Genomic DNA, 26,967 nt, shown 5'->3' on the forward strand with positions numbered 1-26,967 from the left:
GTTCTGAAGCGTGATGTCGTGACATCTGGTACGACATCTGACCTCTGTATCAGAATTTCAATTGGTATCAGAGCAGGCACTCGAAATCACTGAGTGAGATCTAGGGAGATAAATTCTGATGAACATGGAGAAAGAAGGAGGACCAGTGAACAGACCACCAATTCTGGATGGAACCAACTATGAATACTGGAAAGCAAGGATGGTGGCCTTCCTCAAATCACTGGATAGCAGAACCTGGAAAGCTGTCATCAAAGGCTGGGAACATCCCAAGATGCTGGACACAGAAGGAAAGCCCACTGATGAATTGAAGCCAGAAGAAGACTGGACAAAAGAAGAAGACGAATTGGCACTTGGAAACTCCAAAGCTTTGAATGCTCTATTCAATGGAGTTGACAAGAATATCTTCAGACTTATCAACACATGCACAGTGGCCAAGGATGCATGGGAGATCCTGAAAACCACTCATGAAGGAACCTCCAAAGTGAAGATGTCCAGATTGCAACTATTGGCTACAAAATTCGAAAATCTGAAGATGAAGGAGGAAGAGTGTATTCATGACTTCCACATGAACATTCTTGAAATTGCCAATGCTTGCACTGCCTTGGGAGAAAGGATGACAGACGAAAAGCTGGTGAGAAAGATCCTCAGATCTTTGCCTAAGAGATTTGACATGAAAGTCACTGCAATAGAGGAGGCCCAAGACATTTGCAACATGAGAGTAGATGAACTCATTGGTTCCCTTCAAACCTTTGAGCTAGGACTCTCGGATAGGACTGAAAAGAAGAGCAAGAATCTGGCGTTCGTGTCCAATGATGAAGGAGAAGAAGATGAGTATGACCTGGATACTGATGAAGGGCTGACTAACGCAGTTGTGCTCCTTGGAAAACAGTTCAACAAAGTGCTGAACAGAATGGACAGGAGGCAGAAACCACATGTCCGGAACATCCCTTTCGACATCAGGAAAGGTAGTGAATACCAGAAAAGTTCAGATGAAAAGCCCAGTCACAACAAAGGAGTTCAATGCCATGGGTGTGAAGGCTATGGACACATCAAAGCTGAATGTCCCACTCATCTCAAGAAGCAGAGGAAAGGACTTTCTGTATGTCGGTCTGATGATACAGAGAGTGAACAAGAAAGTGATTCTGACAGAGATGTGAATGCACTCACTGGGAGATTTGAATCTGCTGAAGATTCATGTGATACAGATAGTGAAATCACTTTTGATGAGCTTGCTATATCCTATAGAGAACTATGCATCAAAAGTGAGAAGATCCTTCAGCAAGAAGCACAACTGAAGAAGGTCATTGCAAATCTGGAGGCTGAGAAAGAGGCACATGAAGAGGAGATCTCTGAGCTTAAAGGAGAAGTTGGTTTTCTGAACTCTAAATTGGAAAACATGACAAAATCAATAAAGATGCTGAATAAAGGCTCAGATATGCTTGATGAGGTGCTACAGCTTGGGAAGAATGTTGGAAACCAGAGAGGACTTGGGTTTAATCATAAATCTGCTGGCAGAATAACCATGACAGAATTTGTTCCTGCCAAAAACAGCACTGGAGCCACGATGTCACAACATCGGTCTCGACATCATGGAACGCAGCAGAAAAGGAGCAAAAGAAAGAAGTGGAGGTGTCACTACTGTGGCAAGTATGGTCACATAAAGCCCTTTTGCTATCATTTACATGGCCATCCACATCATGGAACTCAAGGTAGCAGCAGTGGAAGGAAGATGGTGTGGGTTCCAAAACACAAGACTGTTAGTCTTGTTGTTCATACTTCACTTAGAGCATCAGCTAAGGAAGATTGGTACCTAGATAGCGGCTGTTCCAGACACATGACAGGAGTTAAAGAATTCCTGGTGAACATTGAACCTTGCTCCACTAGCTATGTGACATTTGGAGATGGCTCTAAAGGAAAGATCACTGGAATGGGAAAGCTAGTCCATGATGGACTTCCTAGTCTGAACAAAGTACTGCTGGTGAAGGGACTGACTGCAAACTTGATCAGCATCAGTCAGTTGTGTGATGAAGGATTCAATGTAAACTTCACAAAGTCAGAATGCTTGGTGACAAATGAGAAGAGTGAAGTTCTAATGAAGGGCAGCAGATCAAAGGACAACTGTTACCTATGGACACCTCAAGAAACCAGTTACTCCTCCACATGTCTATCCTCCAAAGAAGATGAAGTCAAAATATGGCATCAAAGATTTGGACATCTGCACTTAAGAGGCATGAAGAAAATCATTGACAAAGGTGCTGTTAGAGGCATTCCCAATCTGAAAATAGGAGAAGGCAGAATCTGTGGTGAATGTCAGATTGGAAAGCAAGTCAAGATGTCCCACCAGAAGCTTCAACATCAGACCACTTCCAGGGTGCTGGAACTACTTCACATGGACTTGATGGGGCCTATGCAAGTTGAAAGCCTTGGAGGAAAGAGGTATGCCTATGTTGTTGTGGATGATTTCTCCAGATTTACCTGGGTCAACTTTATCAAAGAGAAATCAGACACCTTTGAAGTATTCAAAGAGTTGAGTCTAAGACTTCAAAGAGAAAAAGACTGTGTCATCAAGAGAATCAGGAGTGACCATGGCAGAGAGTTTGAAAACAGCAAGTTTACTGAATTCTGCACATCTGAAGGCATCACTCATGAGTTCTCTGCAGCCATTACACCACAACAGAATGGCATAGTTGAAAGGAAAAACAGGACTTTGCAAGAGGCTGCTAGGGTCATGCTTCATGCCAAAGAACTTCCCTATAATCTCTGGGCTGAAGCCATGAACACAGCATGCTACATCCACAACAGAGTCACACTGAGAAGAGGGACTCCAACCACACTGTATGAAATCTGGAAAGGGAGGAAGCCAACTGTCAAGCACTTCCACATCTTTGGAAGTCCATGTTACATTTTGGCAGATAGAGAGCAAAGGAGAAAGATGGATCCCAAGAGTGATGCAGGAATATTCCTGGGATACTCTACAAACAGCAGAGCATATAGAGTATTCAATTCCAGAACCAGAACTGTGATGGAATCCATCAATGTGGTTGTTGATGATCTAACTCCAGCAAGAAAGAAGGATGTCGAAGAAGATGTCAGAACATCAGGAGACAATGTAGCAGATACAGCTAAAAGTGCAGAAAATGCAGAAAACTCTGATTCTGCTACAGATGAACCAAACATCAACCAACCTGACAAGAAACCCTCCATTAGAATCCAGAAGATGCACCCCAAGGAGTTGATTATAGGAGATCCAAACAGAGGGGTCACTACAAGATCAAGGGAGATTGAGATTGTCTCCAATTCATGCTTTGTCTCCAAAATTGAGCCCAAGAATGTGAAAGAGGCACTGACTGATGAGTTCTGGATCAATGCTATGCAAGAAGAATTGGGGCAATTCAAAAGGAATGAGGTTTGGGAGCTAGTTCCTAGACCCGAGGGAACTAATGTAATTGGCACCAAGTGGATCTTCAAGAACAAAACCAATGAAGAAGGTGTTATAACCAGAAACAAGGCCAGACTTGTTGCTCAAGGCTACACTCAGATTGAAGGTGTAGACTTTGATGAAACTTTCGCCCCTGTTGCTAGACTTGAGTCCATCAAATTGTTACTTGGTGTAGCTTGCATCCTCAAATTCAAGCTGTACCAGATGGATGTGAAGAGCGCGTTTCTGAATGGATACCTGAATGAAGAAGTCTATGTGGAGCAGCCAAAGGGATTTGTAGATCCAACTCATCCAGATCATGTATACAGGCTCAAGAAGGCTCTCTATGGATTGAAGCAAGCTCCAAGAGCTTGGTATGAAAGGCTAACAGAGTTCCTTACTCAGCAAGGGTATAGGAAGGGAGGAATTGACAAGACTCTCTTTGTCAAACAAGATGCTGAAAACTTGATGATAGCACAGATATATGTTGATGACATTGTGTTTGGAGGGATGTCGAATGAGATGCTTCGACATTTTGTCCAACAGATGCAATCTGAATTTGAGATGAGTCTTGTTGGAGAGCTGACTTATTTTCTGGGACTCCAAGTAAAGCAGATGGAAGACTCCATATTCCTCTCACAAAGCAAGTATGCAAAGAACATTGTCAAGAAGTTTGGGATGGAAAATGCCAGCCATAAAAGAACACCTGCACCTACTCACTTGAAGCTGTCAAAGGATGAAGCTGGCACCAGTGTTGATCAAAGTCTGTACAGAAGCATGATTGGGAGCTTACTATATTTAACAGCAAGCAGACCTGACATCACCTTTGCAGTAGGTGTTTGTGCAAGATATCAAGCCAATCCCAAGATAAGTCACTTGAATCAAGTAAAGAGAATTCTGAAATATGTAAATGGCACCAGTGACTATGGGATTATGTACTGTCATTGTTCAGATTCAATGCTGGTTGGATATTGTGATGCTGATTGGGCTGGAAGTGCAGATGACAGAAAAAGCACTTCTGGTGGATGTTTCTATTTGGGAAACAATCTTATTTCATGGTTCAGCAAGAAGCAGAACTGTGTGTCCCTATCTACTGCAGAAGCAGAGTATATTGCAGCAGGAAGCAGCTGTTCACAACTAGTTTGGATGAAGCAGATGCTGAAGGAGTACAATGTCGAACAAGATGTCATGACATTGTACTGTGACAACATGAGTGCTATTAATATTTCTAAAAATCCTGTTCAACACAGCAGAACCAAGCACATTGACATTAGACATCACTATATTAGAGATCTTGTTGATGATAAAGTTATCACACTGGAGCATGTTGCCACTGAGGAACAAGTAGCAGATATTTTCACAAAGGCATTGGATGCAAATCAGTTTGAAAAACTGAGGGGCAAGCTGGGCATTTGTCTGCTAGAGGAGTTATAGCAGTTACTTCTATCTGAACGTGCTCAAACTTCTCACTCAACATTAATAGCACGTTCACTACTGGGCCAAAACAAATTCAACCTCTGTTTCACACGTTCTCCTACATTCCTCATTCAAACTTACATTTTCGTGGCAATCTCGTTTTCATCAGCATTCCCCAACACTTCTCAGATATTCACGAAACCACTCCCAAAGCTCTGCTTCTCCATGGCTACCTTACCAAAAGAAACCTCATCCCCTGTTTCACCCTCTGTACCATCATCTCCATCATCCTCCAAAACTTCATCAAACCAGGAACAACCTGCACTCAATATCCAATCCATACAAATGATTCCTGGTCCAGGCCCTGTTCCTGAGAAACTGGTCCCTAAAAGACAACAGGGAGTGAAGATTTCTGAAAACCCTAGCTTTGCAACAAGCCCTAGGGAAGAAGACACTGAGATGGATAAGAAGATCCGCAGTTTTGTGAATAGCATTTTGAAAAATGCTTCTGTCCCTGATGCTGATAAAGATGTTCCAACATCTTCCACCCCAAATGCTGAAGCCCTCCCTTCACCCAGTGAAGAGGAATCAACAGAAGAAGAAGATCAAGCCACAGAAGAGACCCCTGCACCAAGGGCACCAGAACCTGCTCCAGGTGACCTCATTGACCTAGAAGAAGTCGAATCTGATGAGGAACCCATTGCCAACAAGTTAGCACCTGGCATTGCAGAAAGACTTCAAAGCAGAAAGGGAAAAACCCCCATTACTAGGTCTGGACGAATCAAAACTATGGCCCAGAAGAAGAGCACTCCAATCACTCCTACCACATCCAGATGGAGCAAAGTTGCAATCCCTTCCAAGAAGAGGAAAGAAATTTCCTCATCTGATTCTGATTATGATGTCGAACTAGATGTTCCCGACATCAAGCGGGCCAAGAAATCAGGGAAAAAGGTGCCTGGAAAAGTCCCTGATGCACCATTGGACAACATTTCATTCCACTCCATTGGCAATGTTGAAAGGTGGAAATTTGTATATCAACGAAGGCTTGTTTTAGAAAGAGAACTGGGTAGAAATGCCTTGGATTGCAAGGAGATCATGGACCTCATCAAGGCTGCTGGACTGCTGAAAACTGTCACCAAGTTGGGAGATTGCTATGAAAGTCTAGTCAGGGAATTCATTGTCAACATTCCCTCTGACATAACAAACAGAAAGAGTGATGAGTATCAGAAAGTGTTTGTCAGAGGAAAATGTGTTAGATTCTCCCCTGCTGTAGTCAACAAATACCTGGGCAGACCAACTGAAGGAGTGGTGGATATTGCTGTTTCTGAGCATCAAATTGCCAAGGAAATCACTGCCAAACGAGTCCAGCATTGGCCAAAGAAAGGGAAGCTTTCTGCAGGGAAGCTAAGTGTGAAGTATGCAATCCTGCACAGGATTGGGGCTGCAAACTGGGTACCCACCAATCATACTTCCACTGTTGCCACAGGTTTGGGTAAATTTCTGTATGCTGTTGGAACCAAGTCCAAATTTAATTTTGGAAACTATATTTTTGATCAAACTGTTAAGCATTCAGAATCTTTTGCTGTCAAATTACCCATTGCCTTCCCAACTGTATTGTGTGGCATTATGTTGAGTCAACATCCCAATATCTTAAACAACATTGACTCTGTGATGAAGAGAGAATCTCCTCTATCCCTGCATTACAAACTGTTTGAGGGGACACATGTCCCAGACATTGTCTCGACATCAGGGAAAGCTGCTGCTTCAGGTGCTGTGTCCAAGGATGCTTTGATTGCTGAACTCAAGGACACATGCAAGGTGCTGGAAGCAACCATCAAAGCCACCACAGAGAAGAAAATGGAGCTGGAACGCCTGATCAAAAGGCTCTCAGACAGTGGCATTGATGATGGAGAAGCAGCTGAGGAAGAAGAAGAAGCTGAGGAAGAAGAAGAAGCAGCTGAGGAAGAAGAAGATGCAGCAGAGGATACAGAATCAGATGATGATTCTGAAGCCACCCCATGATCATCAGACCTTTATTTTTGCTTTTTACTCTTACTAGCTATAGGGGCATGTCCCTGTGAACAATTGATTGCTATTGGTCTATAATATTTGCATGCATTCTACTTTTGTCAAATTCTGTCTAAAAAGGGGGAGTAATAGTATTATATGCATGATTTATGATTTTGAGTAAGTAGGATACGATGTATGCATGATTCATGATTTTGAGGGGGAGTTGTATGTATATGACTTTGAGGGGGAGACTGCTGCTGCTGATGATGACTGATGTAAGCTACTGTAACTACTAGTAGCTGATAGAAGATGCTGCAGTAAGAGCATGGAGACAGGGGGAGCAGAAAGCTGATGTCACATGAGATGTCTTGACATCCTGGAAAAGACTAGTAGCTGATAGAAGATGCTGCAGTGAACTGCTTCACAGCAGTAGGAGCATGGAGACAGGGGGAGCAGAAAGCTGATGTCACGTGAGATGTCTTGACATCCTGGAAACGACTTGCAACTTGCAGAATTTTGCTGTCGCCACTACCAATTCCGCTGTGCTTGATTACTCTGATAATGAAAGTTGCTGATCCCACTTGCATAATTGCTCGTACCTGCTCAGGAAGTGTCTAAGTATGTTTTAGACAAAATTTGCCAAAGAGGGAGATTGTTAGTGCTTAGCTCTACTGAGTGTTTAAAAGATTGGCTAAGATTTTGTTAAAACATAAGCACTTAGACAATGAAGGAAAGCTGGAGTTGCTGCACATGATGTCCAACGTTATGTCAAGGAATCAGATCGGGCTGCACAATGCACAAGGCAAGATAAAATGTCAAATGAAGAATTGAAGCTGCAGGATCCACGATGTCGGATACAATGTCCAGGACATCCTGCCCGAAAATACTGGACACATAAATCTGTTATATCTTTAACAGAGTGTGCAGGATCCACGATGTCGGACACGATGTCCTGACATCCGGCCCGAAAATACTGGACACATAAATCTGTTATATCTTTAACAGATTAATGTGCAGTTAGCAACAGATTTGGCGATCTATCTTTAGGAACGAATTAAAAGATAATTAAAGTTCGAATTACAAACTTGAATAGTTCGTTCAGGGATTAAAGATTAAAGATAAAAACTAAAAGATCAAACTGTATCTTTTAGATCTTTAAGTGCAGATTTTCAGGAAAATGATAGATCTCATCCAACACAAGTAGTTGCAGCCCAGAAACGCACACTGCTATATAAACATGAAGGCTGCACGAGTTTTCGACCAAGTCCGGGATTGAAGTGTTATTTTGTGAGTTTTGGGACTTGAGTGTTTTGTGAGCCACCTTGATGTTACTCTAACATCAAGTGTTGGACCTGAGTGTGTAGAGTTGATCTCTATAGTGTGTGGAGTTGATCTCTTTTGTTCAGAGAGCAATCTCTGGTGTGTATTCGATTTAATTGTAAACACGGGAGAGTGATTGAGAGGGAGTGAGAGGGGTTCTCATATCTAAGAGTGGCTCTTAGGTAGAGGTTGCACGGGTAGTGGTTAGGTGAGAAGGTTGTAAACAGTGGCTGTTAGATCTTCGAACTAACACTATTTTAGTGGATTTCCTCCCTGGCTTGGTAGCCCCCAGATGTAGGTGACGTTGCACCAAACTGGGTTAACAATTCTCTTGTGTTATTTACTTGTTTAATCTGTTCATACAGTCAAATATAATCTCCATGTTCTGAAGCGTGATGTCGTGACATCTGGTACGACATCTGACCTCTGTATCAGAATTTCACACAGGTTTCGGTAAATTTCTGTATGCTGTTGGAACCAAGTCCAAATTTAATTTTGGAAACTATATGTTTGATCAAACTATTAAGCATTCAGAATCTTTTGCTGTCAAATTACCCATTGCCTTCCCAACTGTATTGTGTGGCATTATGTTGAGTCAACATCCCAATATTTTAAACAACATTGACTCTGTGAAGAAGAGAGAATCTCCTCTATCCCTGCATTACAAACTGTTTGAGGGGACACATGTCCCAGACATTGTCTCGACATCAGGTAAAGCTGCTGCTTCAGGTGCTGTGTCCAAGGATGATTTGATTGCTGAACTCAAGGACACATGCAAGGTGCTGGAGGCAACCATCAAAGCCAACACAGAGAAGAAAATGGAGCTGGAACGCCTGATCAAAAGACTCTCAGACAATGGCGTTGATGATGGAGAAGCAGCTGAGGAAGAAGAAGATGCAGCAGAGGATACAGAATCAGATGATGATGATTGTGATGCCACCCCATGACCATCAGACCTTTATGTTTTTTTTGCTTTTTACTCTTACTAGCTATTGGGGCATGTCCCTTTGAACAATTGGTTGTTATTGGTCTGTAATATTTGCACATTAATTTCATGCATTCTACTCTTGCGAAATTCTGTCTAAAAAGGGGGAGTAGTAGGATATTAGGATATTATGCATGATTTATGATTTTGAGGGGGAGTAGTATTTATGCTGATGATGATTGATGTAAGCTACTGAAACTAGTAGCTGATAGAAGATGCTGCAGTGAACTGCTGCCTAGCAGAATATTCACTTCACAGCAGCAAGAGCATGGAGACAGGGGGAGCAGAAAGCTGATGTCACGACATCCTGGAAAAGACTTGTAGATGTGCAACTTGCAGAATTTTGCTGTCACCACTACAGATACTGCTGTGCTTGATTACTCTGATAATGAAAGTTGCTGATCCCACTTGCATGACTGCTCGTACCTGCTCAGGAAGTGTCTAAGTATGTTTTAGACAAAATTTGCCAAAGGGGGAGATTGTTAGTGCTTAGCTTTACTTAGTTTTAAAAGATTGGCTAAAATTTTGTTAAAACATAAGCACTTAGACAATGAAGGAAAGCTGGAGTTGCTGCACATGATGTCTAACATTATGTCAAGGAATCAGATTGGGCTGCACAATGCACAAGGCAAGATAAAATGTCAAATGAAGAATTGAAGCTGCAGGATCCACGATGTCGGATACAATGTCCAGGACATCCTGCCCGAAAATACTGGACACATAAATCTGTTATATCTTTAACAGATTAATGTGCAGTCAGCAACAGATTAGGAGCTCTATCTTTAGGAACGAATTAAAAGATAATTAAAGATTGAATTACAAACTTGAATAGTTTCGTTCAGGGATTAGAGATTGAAGATAAAAACTAAAAGATAAAACTTTATCTTTTAGATCTTTAAGTGCAGATTTTTCAGGAGAATGATAGAGCTTATCCAGCGCAAGTTGTTGCAGCCCAGATACGTACACTGCTATATAAACATGAAGGCTGCACGGGTTTTTCATCAAGTCAGAGATTGAAGAGTTATTTTGTGAGTTTTGTGACTTGAGCGTTTTTGTGAGCCACCTTGATGCTACCCTAACATCAAGTGTTGGACCTGAGTGTGTAGAGTTGATCTCTATTGTTCAGAGAGCAATCTCTGGTGTGTCTTTGATTTGTTTGTAAACACGGGTGAGTGATTGAGAGGGAGTGAGAGGGGTTCTCATATCTAAGAGTGGCTCTTAGGTAGAAGTTGCATGGGTAGTGGTTAGGTGAGAAGGTTGTATACAGTGGCTGTTAGATCTTCGAACTAATACTATTTTAGTGGATTTCCTCCCTGGCTTGGTAGCCCCCAGATGTAGGTGGCGTTGCACCGAACTGGGTTAACAATTCTCTTGTGTTACTTACTTGTTTAATCTGTTCATACTGTCATATATAATCTGCATGTTCTGAAGCGCGATGTCGTGACATCCTGTACGACATCTGTCCTCGGTATCAGAATTTCAAAAGGGATTACACTTGTAGCATTTAAGTGTAGGAGAAACTTCTTGAGATCTTTTCCCATTGTTGAAATTATGGCTTCTCTCCATTCTTCTATTTTTGAAAAATTTATGAAACTTCTTCACAAAGAGTGAGAAGTGCTCTTCATCATCAGATTCCTCTTCTTCTTCTTCTTCTTGCATTGAGGAAGAGGCTTTGAGTGCTATGCTTCTTTTCCTTTTGTCAGTTTCTTCATTTTGGTTGAGACGTTGGAGTTCCATTTCATGTTCCTGCAATTTGCCAAACAAAGTAGCAAGGGACATAGAGGAAAGATCTTTACTTTCAGAAATGGCAGTTACCTTGGGTTGTCATTCCTTACTTAAACATCTTAAAACTTTATTAATTAAATCTTCATTAGGGAAGATTTTTTCTAAGGAGGCAAGATGGTTGACTATGTGTGTGAATCTTTTCTGCATACTTTGGACGTTTTCATTAGGGTTCATCCTAAACAATTCATATTCATGTGTAAGGGTGTTGACTCTAGATCTTTTCACATCAGTGGTGCCTTCATGTGTAAGTTGGAGAGTATCCCACATCTCCTTTGCATTTGAACAATTTGACACTCTAAAATACTCATCTATTCCTAAGGTTGAAGTGATAATGTTTTTGTCTTTAAGATTATATTGGATTCTTCTTCTATCCTCTTCAGTCCACTTATCTCTAGGTTTTTGTATTGTTGTACTAGTTCTTGCATCTACTATGCTGGGTATGTAAGGTCCTATTTCTATTGCTTCCCAAATGTTTAAATCTATGGCTTCAATAAAGATTTGCATTCGGGTTTTCCAATAGTGGTAACCCTCACCATTAAAGATAGGTGGCCTATGGATGGAATTTCCTTCAGGAAACAGAGAATTTGAAGAGGCCATTAATCTTGAAGTTGTTAAAATTTCCTACAAGATACCTGCTCTGATACCACTTGTTGGATCAAGTGGCCTCGGAATAATTAAGAAGGGGGTTGAATTAATTATTAATGTACCTTGACTAATTAAAAATTTAACCTTCTTAATGTTACTAAATTTAATTTAGGCTTTACTACAAAGTTATGTAGCTTAAACAAAAGTAAAGCGTAAAAGAAAAGTACACAGCGGAAATTAAAGAGTGTAGGGAAGAAGAAGACAAACACAAGAATTTTATACTGGTTTGGCAACAACCCGCGCCTATATCTAGTCCCCAAGCAACCTGCGGTTCTTAAGATTTCTTTCAACCTAGTAAAATCCTTTACAAGCCAAAGATCCACAAGGGATGTCCCCTCCCTTGTTCTCTCTGAAAACCAAAGTGGATGTACCCTCCACTTGAACTGATCCACAAGAGATGTACCCTCTCTTGTTCTCAGTATAACAATCCCCAAGTAGATGTACCCTCTACTTGTACCACAAAGGATGTATCCTCCAATGTGTTGGGACAAAGAATTCTTAGGCAGTTAGTCCTTTGAATCTTTGTAAAGGGGAAACAAAAGATATCTCAAGCGGTTAGTCCTTTGAGATCTTTTGTTTAAGGGAAAGGGAAAAATCAAAAGAATTCTCAGGCGGGGTCCTTTAAATTCTCCTGGAAAGGGAGAAGAGAGACACAAAAGAATTCAGGTGGTTAGTCCTTTGTTCTTTTGGCAAAGGGAGAAGAGAATGAAAAAGATGAATAGCACAAGTTTTTGAACAAAGAACTTTTCTTGGAAGAGAAAGTTTAGAACAAAAATTTTTAGAAAGATGAAGAGAAAAAGAATAAAAAAATTCTATAGAAAAAGTTGAAAGATATTGAATGATGTTGAAAGAAGATTGAAAGACAGTTTTGAAAGATAGATGATTATGATCAATCCTTTTTGTTTCATGGCAAGGTCACATATTTATAATTTCTTGATGACTCAAGTCAAAACTTATAACTCTTGGAAATTTCTTTAAAACTAATTACTTAAAAAGTTATGACTTTTGAAAGAATCTTCAGAAACAAGTCACTTGAAGAATTGTTACTTTTGGAAATGAATTTTTTGAAAATAGTCACTGGTAATCGATTACCATTAAGGTGTAAACGATTACACATCAACAGATGTGACTCTTTATTTTGAATTTTGAAAATCGTATTGTTTTAAAACACTGGTAATTGATTACATGATTATGTTAATTGATTAAAGCTTTATAAATTAGTTTGAAAAACAATGCTGGCTACTGGTAATCGATTACTACCTTCTGGTAATCGATTACCAAAGAGTAAAACTCTTTGGTAATGATTTTTTGAAAACTTCTTGTGCTACTCAATGTTTTGAAAAACTTTTTAATAAGTATCTTGATTGAGTCTTCTCTTGATTCTTGAATCTTGAGTCTTGAATCTTGATCTTGATTATTCTTGAATCTTGAATCTTTGCTTAACTCTTGATTCTTTGGCATCATCAAAATAACTTTGGAAGACATTGCTTCCACAAGACCAGCCAAGAAATACCCCAAGATTTGGTCCTTCACACTAGGTTTAGCTTGAGCAACCAAAAGATCAAATTCTTGAACATACTCCTCAACTCCTCCGGTTTACCTTAGAGAAACCAGTCTTTCATATACCATTCTTCTCGTATTTCCTCCAAACCTTCTTATCAAAGAGTATGAGAATTCTTTCCAAGATGGATTCTTGGATTTTAGACGCCAGTATTGAAACCAGTGTATTGCATTTCCCTCCATACTAAGGAATGCTAGCCTTAACCTATCTGAGGGTTTAACTTGTTGCACCTCAAAGAATTTTTCAGCTCTGGCCAGCCACCCCAATGGATCATGACCTTCAAAAGTGGGTAATTCTACTTTCTTGACCTAAGGATTTTTGTTCTTGTTCATAGAATGGACAGAATGGACTCCCACTACTGAAGTTGTTTTCTTGTTTATTTGTAACAACAAATCTTAAATGAAATCTATATTTGTCTTCATCTCTGTCAACTTCTCCCCGTGTACATCAACTGCCTTCTGCAATGCTCCAACCTGATTCTCCATTGCGATGATGTTATAATCCGACAGGTCAGTCCAATTTGTTAGGAATCACCTTTTTGAGATTGGAATACTGAAATCCTAACAAAGATAACTTTCTCTCACGGAAGAATATAATACTAAAACACTTCCTCTTTATTGAACAAAGAACCAAAAACACAATAGAACCAAGGTAAATAAGTTTACCCCCAAAAGGAGCACTCTCCTTTTCTCACTGGAAATCCTAGTTAAAATGATTTTCCAAAAAGATCCCTTCTCATCTACAATAGATGGACTATATAAAGGAATACATACTTCCTAACAAACTGTAATAGATTCCTATCAAAAGCTAAATAACAAACTAATAACAAATATAACAAACTCCTAATCAGTTACAAAAAAGACCCAGACAATTACAAGTATTTGCCCCTTTATATCCTATATTGGACCCTTTCTTCCATATATAATAAACTTGTGGAGGTTTATCATAGTTAGAGTGCATCCCGAAATCATTCCCAACACCGTTGTTCTAAAACATGCATTTTTGTTTGTCCTGATTTTTTTTAGTTATGTATAGAATATTTCACTCAATGCATGGGTGTATCTGTCTTATTTTTCATTTAGTTGTTTGAGGGATATACGTACGTACGTACATACATATATATATATATATATATATATATATATATATATATGAGATGTTTCAAATTAGAATAATTCTTAAATGAGATGTTTCAAATTAGAATAATTCTTAAATGAGAAATTTTATTAATAGCCATTAATTCATAGTTAAAAACCAATTAACTCTTTAGATTAAAATTCAATTAAAACCAATCACGTGCCTTTGTTTTCTCTCGCTTTCTATTCTGATTCATGTATACATCTATTTCCTATCACACCTCGCTTGCTGGAACAATTCTTCACTCATATAATTTAATTTGCAGCATAAACTCGATGCATTTATGTGATCCATTATGATGATTTGCTTTAGATAGATTAGTCAACCAAAAAGGCCAATTTCACATTCTTGTTTTTTTTTAAAAAGATCAAGGAAATTGGGATCAATTGCATACATTGGGGAAGTAATTTGCAGCATCCTTAATCTTGAATTTTAAAATCATACTCATTCAGAAATTCTCCTATGCTTATATATGGTGGAGGACATAAAAACTACACACAAGCCATACATGATCATGAATTTGAATAGGAAATGGAAGAATTGTGTAGGTGATATGCAATGAAGGCTCATGTTTGTAGAGGAGTACAGTCAAACAAATGGAAGGTACCATAAACTATTTTATAAAATCAGATGCAGCGACCCCGTGATTATGAAAGAGATGGCAATGAAAGCATGGCACCTGATTGGTTTTATTTGATTTTAATCTAAACGGTTAATTGGTTTTGAACTATGATCTAATGACTCTATTAATAAAAGTTCTCATTTTTCATTTCAAACATTCCATATCATATGATATTTGGCTCAACCTATAATATTAGAAAGGTCAAATTATTGTTTAGATCCTCTAATTTATTTTCAATGTTCAATTAGGTCCTATAATCACTTAATAATTAAAGGAATTAATTGAATATTAAAAATAAATTAAAGGACCTGAACGGTAATTTAACATATTAGAAACCTTCAGGCAATAATAAATAATTATTAAATTTCTTAATACAGAATTTTAAAAATGTTTCAGGTGCACCTCTATTGAGGAATGAAAATACAATACATTGATGTTTATGTTTTGATCACACTAATTTGTTGGGAAATCAAAGCTCTGATACAATTGTTGGGTAATCAACACTCTCACAAATAAAATTACTCACAAAGGATCGTGAGAACACAACAAAGATTACACCGTAGGAAAAATAATAACACACAAGAATTTAACGTGGTTTGACAGTACCTCTTTCCTATGTCCACGGAACCGTCTCAAAAATATTTTCACTAACACAAAAATGATTACAAGTTTGTAACCCACCCCAAATAGTATATCACTCTACAAACCCGAGTACCTCACTCAATGGTTACAAGAAATTATAACACTCTTACCCAAAGACATTTTTCTCTCAACAAAGTGACTTTGTTTTACAATCTTTCTTCTCAGACACTCTTTTCATGTGTTGTGTTTCTTCACTAATTCTCTTTTCTATTTATAGTAAAGATTGTCACCAACTATAATAAATATATGGAAACAAATACGTAAAACACTTCCTGTGAGGGAAATTTGTAAACTAATAGAATAATAACAACCAAGCCTTCCTGTGAGGGAAATTTGTAAACCAATACGTAAAAGAATTCGTGACAAATATCATTTTTCAAGTTCAAAATACTGCAATAATATAAACTTAAATATGCTGATAAATGCTTCAATGACCGAAAATTCACTTATTTTGACAGATGATCAGTATGTGAACTAAACCAATAGGCTAATATACGATGTCTACTACACAACCTAAATTTCTAATTCATAAATTCTACTCTTAGATGTTTAAAACTTGCACCAGAATCTCTTAAAGTCAGCATATTTCAACAATTCACATTTCTCGATGCATATGGAATTTGACAATGGACTTTGGTTACTTAGAATAAATTAGATTGAGCATCCCATGGCAATATCGCATCTGAATTTGATACACCTAATTTCTACACAATTAGGTTCATTCATACAGTCCTCCATTTTCAATGTTTTATTTTTTACAGCTGAGCCTGAGACCACATTTTTTAATATAAATTCTTATATTTGTGAAGGTAACTAGTAGTTTGAAGCAAACAGAGAAATACAATGTGACTTAAATAACAAGCTTTTGTCATGTGTAGTGTTTAATGGTCTCAACAAAAGAGTGTCAAAAGAATATAACATGTTTTATGAGTATTAGTTTGTGTTTCTTTGAAAATGTTATTAATCAAACATAGTTTGAAAATTGATATGAGATTTGGTAGTCATGGACAAACAGGTGTCAACAGTCTTGGCATACGACACAAAGCTTCTCATTTTTTTTTGCTTTCCTATGATGGGTGAAACAAGTTGAGAGGGATCTAATTAAATAGTTTCATGTCAAGAGCAGGAGAAGCTTCAGGACCATATTCTATTGCAAATTACAATTAACAATTAATGTTTTTACAGAAATCCTTAAGTATCTCGTACATTTGTTTGAAAGAAAATAGGAGCTCATAGTACAACTTTTACTAGTTATGAATGCTCAAATAATTGATATATCCCACATTTGAAGGTGAACCCTTGGCATTTTCTTGCCTCTGTTTCCTTTTTTGCATCTAAAATTGTAATGTAAAGTTCATTTACTGAGCATAGCATGTGATTTACCGATGAAGATTTTGCTTCAGAAGTAACATCTGTTTCAGTGTAAAAACCAGGAGTCTTTGGTTTTGGCAATAATTTTTCACCATTCAACAATAAAACCACTAATGACATGTCTGGCCTATCTTTTGGTCTTTGTTGCACACATAATAGGCTGACTTGTATGCATGGTGTGACTTCAAATACTGAGCATTGTTTTCCTAACAACTCATCCAGTAGTCCTAGTTCCCTCTCTTCAGTCCATAATTTCCTTGCCTAAGATAGTAAGGATTGAATTTGTAGGCTGGAAATAATTCAATTTATAATAATTAGAAACATAGTCAGATCAATAAGCTTACATGTCTAAGAAGATAACTGTAGTGTTCTGAATCTGAAAATTCCTTGTTTTTCTTCCCAGTTACAATCTCCTGTACTATCACACCATGACTACAGACATATGATTTCATTGAGACTAGCTTACTATGAATCATATCAGATAGAAACTAGCTTACTATGTTCCAGCCACCCTATTTGTATTTGCCTCAACTTGATCTCCCAAAATCGATCTAGTCAAGCCAAGGTCTAATATTTTGGGATCCAAATTTGCATCTAGTAAAATGTTGCTAGTTTTTAGATCTCTATGAATAATCCTTAGCCTAGAGTCTTGATGAAGATATAGAAGTCCTCGAGCAATACCACTAACAATGTTGAAACACTTTTGCCAATCTAGTGAGTTCCTTTTTATTTCAGCTAGTCAAACACACACATATTTAGCATAGTAGTTGCAGTCTCCATTACTTCTGCAAACAAAAAAATAAGAAATAAGAAGATTCTAAAAAATGTTTAGAATAAATAGGAAGGGGTCCAAAAAATAAAAAGGTAGTCCAAGCTTTTTGTTGGACATGTATTCATAAGTTAACATTTTTCCTTCAACAATAAAATGGTTAGAAGCTTTACAAGGTTAAGGTGCTGAAGTTTTGCAATCAATGCTACTTCCTTTTTGAACTCTTCTAACCCTTATCCAGACTTCTATGAAAGCCTTTTCACCGCTAACTCTTGTCCATCTATCAGTGTGCCCTGAAAAAAAAATCTGCTAAAGATGGAAAGTTTTAAGGAAAATATAAGTTCAGGATACCAGTTCTCTATATCACCTTGTATACCTATCCATAGCCACTTCTCCAAGGTAAATTTTGGTCAAAATTTTTTCAGTGGCATTAGCTAAGACTGACAAATTGAAAGTTGGCAGATCAATGTGTTCTATTCTCTCTTTATTTTTGTAATGCTTGCTGTAAAAATTTTTTGCAGCTCTTGATTGGTTGGAAAATAACATTATATAAACCTTGACACGTAATTTACACATATTACTATTTTGTGCCTAATTGCGTGTGATAAGATGATAAATTATATGTGTATACCTGAATTTTTAATTATCAATATGCATATGGAAGTGATGATTAACCCAAAAATAGTTGCAGCAGTAGTGATTCCTCCTATCTTTTTCTTGATGTTTCCATGGTCAACATTATCTAAAGAAAACATAGCATGATCAGTCGCCAACTTTAAGCTCAACAGTTCTATTGACTGAAGGTAAGAAACTGAACCGAAATTCTTTAGCCACAGTCAGGTAGATAAATATTGCATTGAATTTGGGAATCAAATGCTATATAATAAATTGCATGTGTTACTAAATCTTGAAATCCTCTTATCTTCGTGTCAATTATTTGTCTTGACATGAGCATGGCATTTCAAGCCGCGATAATAGAATGTTTGTTTAACTCACAAGTGAATGTTTAGATGGCCTTACCCCAGTCCACCCTTTTCTATTAAAATAAATCAATCAACAAGAAATTCAACAGCAAAAGAAAACAGAGAAATTGATGGAGTACCTAATTTTGAAGCAGGGACTCTGATATACAGGTCTTGTCCCCATTGAGAGAATTTGCTCATGTCAACTAAAGTATTAAACCAAAGTAGACAACCACTTCCTCCATCACAGATATCTAAATTTGTGTATGCTGTACAAGAACAGTTATTAAGACATGACTTCTGACAGTTCTCAAGGTTCATGGTCTTACTATACCCTGATAAAGAGGTGTCTGGCAATTTCAAGTTTGTGTACTTTAAGAAGCATCAGAACTGCATATAGAATTTGTGGTAGAGATGACTTTCTGGGTTCTTGTTTAAGCTGTCCAAAACAAATTTTGCCCAATGACTGTAGGGACCAGTGCCAATATGATGAAGACCGATCTAGCAAGAACCTCAAACTCATAATACACTTCCTTTTCATTGATCTCAAATTTTTGTGGTGTTGCAAGAACTGGACCTGGATATCCAACTACAGACAAGCCATTCCATGACCCCACTCTCGATTCTAAGTTAGGTCCCTTGAAATTCATAATTTGAGGATATCCTCTGAGGCCCATTTTTACAATATATTCTCCCTCAGTAGGATCATCAACACTTTTCCAAGATGATAAAGTTCTTTCTAGACCAGTCTCCAAGTTCCATCCAAGCTTCATTCTTGGCATCAATGTGTCACACTAATAATCAAAACTCTGCCACAGGACGGTCTCATTAGTTTGGTGCCCATTTTTCACCACAAAATTTCCCGAATCCAAGAGACAAGCAATTGGATTATTCACTGCATTGGTAGATATTCTGGATGATCAAGTGGTGTTGTTTGTGCCATTGAGAAGCACAAGAATCCCTTTTTCAATGAGTTTCAAAACTCCAGAATTATTCTCAAGAGGTGTATTTCAGCCACCCATACCACTGTTAAAGGGGATACATTTGTGTATCATATACCACATGTCAAATTTCCGGAACTAAAGAAACCCAGTTCAGTAATTCCACCTGCTGAAACCATAATCTCACCATCTCTGATGGATTGGCTCACTGCCAAACTGTCAACTGAAGTGCAAGTTTTTGACATTTAGGAGAACAATAAGAGGAAGAATGAGATTTTCATTATACAGAGGAAGAATATGATCATACAGAGGAAGAATATGATCATAATATATAATGAGAAGGAATGTAATGAACTGATGTGGAAACGGAGGGTAAGGGAAGCTGCAAAGGGTGACCATGACAACTTGTATTGGAGAAAATCACAAATTTAATTACACTTGTACTACAAAATCATAAGGAGTTGGATAGTTTCATGCGAAATATATCCTTCCAATACCAGTCTTTCATGCATATAATAATTGCTTAATAATAGAATGCCACAAATTTTCCTCTCATTTTTTGTTTTTTTTTGTCAGTCCACGCCCTTTGGAATGTTATGTATTATTTTTACAAACATCAAGTCCAATTTCTTTATTTTGGTCCCCTCATGCAATTACTTATGCCAACACGCTTAGGCATCTCATGATCCCCACCTAAATAAGCACTATTGCAAAAGGCGCATACAATGACGATTGTAAAGGACATTGAAATACTACTAGAAAATGCAGATTTAACATCCCCAGCTTGACATCAGTTTTTGACAAAACCGATGTGAACATAAACATGGTGGCATAATTGTAAATAATGTGTATTTATTAACATTGGTCTTCTGAAAACCCGATGTTAACGAACAGACATTAACATTGGTTCTTGAAAAACCAATGTTAATATTACTTCGTTAACATTGGTTTTTCAAGAACCGATGTTAACTTTAGTTCATTAACATCGGTTTTTCAGAAGACCGATGTTAACATATGATAAGTTAACATTGGTTTCTTCCAGAAAACCGATGTTAATGTTAACATCATTTGATTAACATCAGTTTTTTTTTTTTTATTGAAAACCAATGTTGGGCTTACATTTAAAAATATTAGAACGCGAGCCTTATTTTGCTCAGGCTCTCTCCTTCTATGTCTAAGCTTATTCTTCGTGACTATATCTCTCTGTCTCTACAACCTTATCGAGACGCTGACAACTCGCCACCTGTCGCGACTCTGTCTCATGTACATTTTGAAATTATGTCTCTTGTCTCTTGTATTTCTAATTATGAATGTAGCAAACAATGCCCTAGTGAGAGGGGCTAGCGCTAGCTAGATAGGGTTGTGTTGTTGAGCCTACTGTCTCAGGTACTTTTTGAAATTGTGTCTCTTGTCTTTATAGCATGAAAGCATACTAGGGAGTATAAACATTGTTAATCTAGTTTGTATGAAATTGTTTTTGAAGTATGTTATACATAGGGTGTTTGCTACAATGGTATTATCAAGATGTACTTTGTATGAAAATTGTTTTTGAAGTATGTTATTCATACATTAGTTTCATGGACTCGAGTTGAATTATTTGCATTTTGTGATCCTTTCTATTATTTCCCTTATCAAGAAGTTTCTTTATTTTCATTTCATTAGTAATTATGCATTCATGTTGAAGTGTATCTTTGTATATGCTAAAAGTGGATATGAAATTCGTGGAACTCTTGCTATTGATTTTATGTACACTATAATTTGCATTTTGCAACATCAGTTCACTGTTTTGAGCAACATCTTCTAAGTTTTATATATATGTGTGTGGTTGGTTGAATCCTTTCCTCCCTCATACAAAACAAAAGGCATTTGCTACTCTATCATTTATAGTTTGCACTACTAGAGAACTCTTCTATCGATGATGATCTTGTAGAGTTAAAGAAAGAATTGTCTGGAAGCTCTAAACTATTCCTCTATCTATGTCTGTTTCACTTTCTCTATACATTAACCTTCAACACAAACTTGTTTATCATGGGGACTTGTATATAAAAATTTTGGTTTGGTTTGAAATTTCATAGATATGATGTATATATCATAAGAAATTTTTAATCAAAAGCTATACTTTGTAAGAAAAAATGCAATAAAAAATAATTCAACACTATGTAAGATTGATTTTAATTATCCTCTATTGTATTTAATGCTTCATTGCAATTTTATTTATTTTCAGTGATAAGTTGCTACTTTGAATCACAACAACACTAGGTCACTATTATCAACAATCATGATACTAAATAACACATCTTGTTCTTAATAAAAACAAACCTCTTTTGTTGTTAGTTTGACAGACAATCCCCCAATGTTCTCCTCAAATTTCTTAAGTTTGGTGGTTTCGAGAATAGGGCAAACGTCTTTGACTTGGTGATGAACCCAAGCTAATGCAAGCTGAGATGGTGTACATCTTTTTTTTTTTTGCAGCTAGTTCAATAATCCTCTCGAATATAGTCTTATTCTGCTCCAAATTTTCAAGTTGAAATCTAGGTAGTCTCTGCATGCAACAAATTTAAACATACACATAAAATATTATATTTATGTATCAATGGTTTACTTTTTAAAAGATATCAAGCACTTTAGTTGATTTACTTAGGTTACAAGATTCAAGATGTGTTAGGTAGGAAAAATCCAAAATCATAGCATGTTATAAGATCATATGTCAAATATATGTTATGTTTTGCATCTCTTTAAGCCATCTAATATTTTTGTTTGGTTATTCAATATCATTGATCTCTACATAGGATGGAAAGGTTGTGATGGAAGCTTGCTTGTGGGGCTTCTATGGAGGCTGGATCTTTGAGCTTCAATGAGGTCCTTTAATGGTGATTTTCCACCATGGAGATGCAGCGGAAGACAAATGAGAAGAGGTGAGAGGAGGCACCATCCACTAGGGAATAAGCCATGGAAGAAGGAGCTTCACCACCAAGATGAGCCTTGGATAAGAAGCTTGGAGAGGATGCTTCAATGGAGGAAAAGAAAGAGGGAGAGAAAGAGAGAGGGGGGAGCACGAAATTGAAGGAAGAAAAAGGGAGAGAAGTTGAACTTTGAGTTGTGTCTCACAAGACTCTCATTCATCAAAGTTACAACAAGTGTTACACATACTTCTATTTATAGACTAGGTAGCTTCCTTGAGAAGCTTTCTTGAGAAAACTTCCTTGATAAAATTCTTTGAGATAACTTCCTTGAGAAGCTAGAGCTTAGCTACACACACCCCTCTCATAACTAAGCTCACCTCCTTGAGAAGCTTCCTTAAGAAGATTCCTAAATAAGCTAGAGCTTAGCTACACATACCTCTCTAATAGCTAAGTTCACCTCCTTGAGATGAGAAGCTAGAGCTTAGCTACACACCCCTATAATAGCTAAGCTCACCCCTATGACAAAATACATGAAACAACAAAAAAAAGATCCCTACTACAAAGACTACTCAAAATGCCTCGAAATACAAGGCTAAAACCTTATACTACTAGAATGGCCAAAATACAAGGCCCAAACGAAGGAAAAACCTATTCTAATATTTACAAAGATAAGCGGGCTCATACTTAGCCCATGGGCTCAAAATCTACCCTAAGGCTCATGAGAACCCTAGGGCCTTCCCTTGGATCTCTGGCCCAATCTACTTGGAGTCTTCTATCCAATGCCCTTGCGGGGTAGGATTGAATCATTCCCTCCACCTTGGAAAGGATTTGACCTCAAATCTTGAGGTTCTTCATACTCTGGGCTCCTTCCCTCAACACCTGTAAAAAGAACAAAAACATATGTATTAGTGGTGTTTGGTATGTTGAGATAAGGTAAGGTCTGAAAACCCATTTCCTGGGCATCTTCCCATGAAGGAACATGGTTTCTCACCAACTCAATGAGTGGTGCTACAAGTATAGAAAAATATGGGACAAACCTTTTGTAAAAGTTTGTTAAGTCATGGAAGCCCCAAATTTTTCTTATACCTGGTGGAGTGGGCCACTCAAGAATGACCTTTATTCTCTTAGGGTTCATGGGAACCCCTTGATCACTATTTGAAAAATTAAGAAAAGTAACGCAATAAAACATACCTTTTTCTGTATTTTCATATTGATTATTCCTACCAAAAAGTATGACAAACCTAAGGTGTCCCATATGAGTACCTAAGTATGTATTGAAACTAAAAATAAGAAGAAACATACCTAATGGGTCCCTATGTACACACACCATGAAGATGTTAGGTGCACGAGTGATTTTATAAAAGAGGGTTGGACCACTCAAAACATTCATCATACCAGCTATTTTAGGGACTTGGTGCCTAATAATACCTATTTTGGGCACCAACAAAGCACAAGGATTTAAGCTCTTGCGAACCAAACCCTCATCCAACAACTTTTTTACTTGAGGAATAAACTCAAGCCCAAGAGGTGTGGCAATGCTAGCAAGTGTCTTTTTACAAAAGAGAAAATGTGGAGGTTGTCTAAGTGGGAAAGTTTCTTTAATGTTTGTCTTTATTGTAAAATGAGTTTCCTTCTTAGCTAACCTCTTGGAGGAGACACTTACCTCCTTACACTTCTCTTTAACCACTAATGGTTGTCCTTCTTCTTGGGGGTAGATTTCTTCACTAGATTCTTTCCCTTTTGCTTTTTCACTTTCACTAGAGGAAGGTGAAGTAGTAGCCTTATCTTGGCTACTATAAATGTCTTGGCCCCTCATAATCATGGTTTTTGTGGTGGGGCATTGAGAAGTAATGTATCCTCTTCCAAGACATTTAAAGCACTTTATAGAGCTAGTTTTCTCTCACATACTAACCTTAGGGACTTGCTTTTCTATTGTCTTCCCCTTATCATCTTTGGGCTTAGAAAGTGTCACCCCTAAGATGCCTCGACCTTGGTCTTTCTTTGGATAAGAGTGAAAGCCATAAGATTTTGATGTAGACTTATTTTTAAGTTGTTGCTCTACCCTTCTTTCCCAAACTAACTTAGCCTCTACATTGTCCTTCCCATGGAAGTATGGGAGGTTAATGTTAGCCTCTTGAGGCTTTCTTTCCTTTTCTCTTCTATGGGAGTGAGGTCTAAGATGTGACCTATGCCTTCCTTTGTAATAGTCACAAAGTTCTTCACTTAGGCTCTTACAAGAGTTATGACTACTATAGGAGGCATATTTTTCTCTTTTCATTTCTTTCATTATTTTTCTTCTTTCTTCCTTTCTTATTTTCTTTCTTTCATCTTGACTTATTTCTTCCACTCTTTTTTTTTCCTTTTTCATTTCTCTCTTGTTTTTCTTTCCATAACTTGAGGGAACTCAACTCACCTAAGATTCTAGATAAAGGGTCTTTATGACTAGTACCCTTGCCATTAACACTAGATGAATGGTGACTTATGTTGGTTCTGAAGTTGTGGTTCTTTCTTGTTGGAGGTTTGAAAACAAAAGAGAACACTAGGGCCAAACGAAGGAAAAACCTATTCTAATATTTACAAAGATGAGCGGGCTCATACTTAGCCGATGGGCTCAAAATCTACCCTAAGGCTCATGAGAACCCTAGGGCCTTCCATTGGATCTCTGGCCCAATCTACTTGGAGTCTTCTATCCAATGCCCTTGCGGGGTAGGATTGCATCAGGTTGACTATGGAAAGTGAAAGGACAATAAGTACATAGGAAGTATGCAACCTTAAAAGTAACAGGCAAAAACCAGTGACCAACTTTGATGTTAACAACTAATCAAGCATTTTTGGTACCAACATAATAAATTAATGCAAACACTTTGAAAAGAAATGTGTTATGGAAATCACATTAGGTAATGGAAGATGTATGTTCGTCTTTTATCATGGTTTGAGGTATGTGTATTTTATTTTCTGCATTACTTCACTTGGTTATTAACTGAGTTATTTCTCAGACTCTAGATTTATCATGAAAATGCACAGTTATATGATTTTTGTAGTTGTTGTTGTTTCCAGTGGTAGCTAAAGGTAAAGCTATTTCCCTTTATGAGATCCAGACTAAGGACAAGACACATGATATGGTCGAATTGGTCCTGTTTTCGCTTCGAATTCTCAACTGTGTTTAATAGCAGCAATTAGGACAATGTTAAATCTACATTTTCTAGAAGTGCATTTAAATGGGATCAATCAAAAACTTATGTTCCTATATAGGTTAAATTTAAAAGGGGGGGAAATAGTTATAAACAATGTAACAAAAAGATATGTCTCTTTACCTGAGCTTTTTGGGGTTATTGCCCTGCTGATTCTTGAGTTTTTTCTTGTTACTTGCTATATCATTATTTAGATACCTAGAACATGCCATGCAAGTGGCCATCTAGTGCTGAAAATGTTATCATGAGATGGCAATGAAATCAACATACAAGTCTATATAATGACACTACTTAATATCATATGGATATTATTTGATTGTTGTCGAGTAAAAGCTGAAGGAAGCTCAGTATTAGAAACTACAATAAAGGAATCATTTTCTTTCAACTTTTTACTCTGTTGAAGAATTAAACCTATTTTATAGCAAGGTTTCCTTCACAGTAGCATGAACATGTCTCCTAATTACTAGCAAAAACATTCAACCAAGAAGGCATTATGTGCTTTTTGTTAGCAGACCAAATGAACTACACATTAGAGAGTGGAAAGCCATACAGACCCCAATCAAAAGTAAACTCATAAAAAGTCCCTGCAAAATAAAATAAACCTCACTAAATATGACTGCAAAACTGTTTCGTATCTTTGGGATAAACTTTATACGCATTTCTATTCCATTGATTAATGTAATGAGAACAAAACATAGATTAATATAATATGATATGATTGCATCATCTTCCAATTTATGACCTTAGCTAGAACAAAAGTATGGACCATTATTAATGTTAGAACTGTATATAGCCACCTAGCTAGCACCACCAAAGACATTTTGGCTAAGTATATCTGGTAATTCATTATCCCGAGGCCCCACCAAAGAACCTATGTATACAGTACATCATCACATTGAAATTATTTGGATTTCTGAAGTGTATAGTGCTCTATATGCTTACAAATTGATGATATATCTTGCTAGTAATTAATCCACTTGAAGCAAACATGTTTGAAGCAATTGAATGCATATTTTTAAAGTAGAAATTGTGCAATTGAATTTGTTATATCAAGTAGGCTTATGAAACAGCTTTAGTTTGATGATTTAGCTACTTATTTTTCAGAGGAGCTGAACCAAACCACTTGGCTTTCTCTACTGCTCTTGGTGTTACATTGGGACTATTTCAATTGCAGTAGTATGTTGTAATTAACCCACTTGGATTTATATTGTCATCTATGTTGGATTTTTTTATTATACTTGCTACTGAACACTCAAAATTCATATTTTTATATATATGATTGAATTTTA

The 26,967-nt window shown here is 37.4% G+C and overlaps 1 pseudogene; it reads right to left on the minus strand.

Moving 5' to 3' along the window:
* Nucleotides 1-16,792: 16,792 nt before the first annotated feature.
* Nucleotides 16,793-19,865, minus strand: LOC106795298 (G-type lectin S-receptor-like serine/threonine-protein kinase At4g27290; annotated as a pseudogene).
* Nucleotides 19,866-26,967: the final 7,102 nt, after the last annotated feature.

This window comes from Glycine max, chromosome 12 (assembly GCF_000004515.6).
Source record: "Glycine max cultivar Williams 82 chromosome 12, Glycine_max_v4.0, whole genome shotgun sequence".
Taxonomy (NCBI): domain Eukaryota; kingdom Viridiplantae; phylum Streptophyta; class Magnoliopsida; order Fabales; family Fabaceae; genus Glycine; species Glycine max.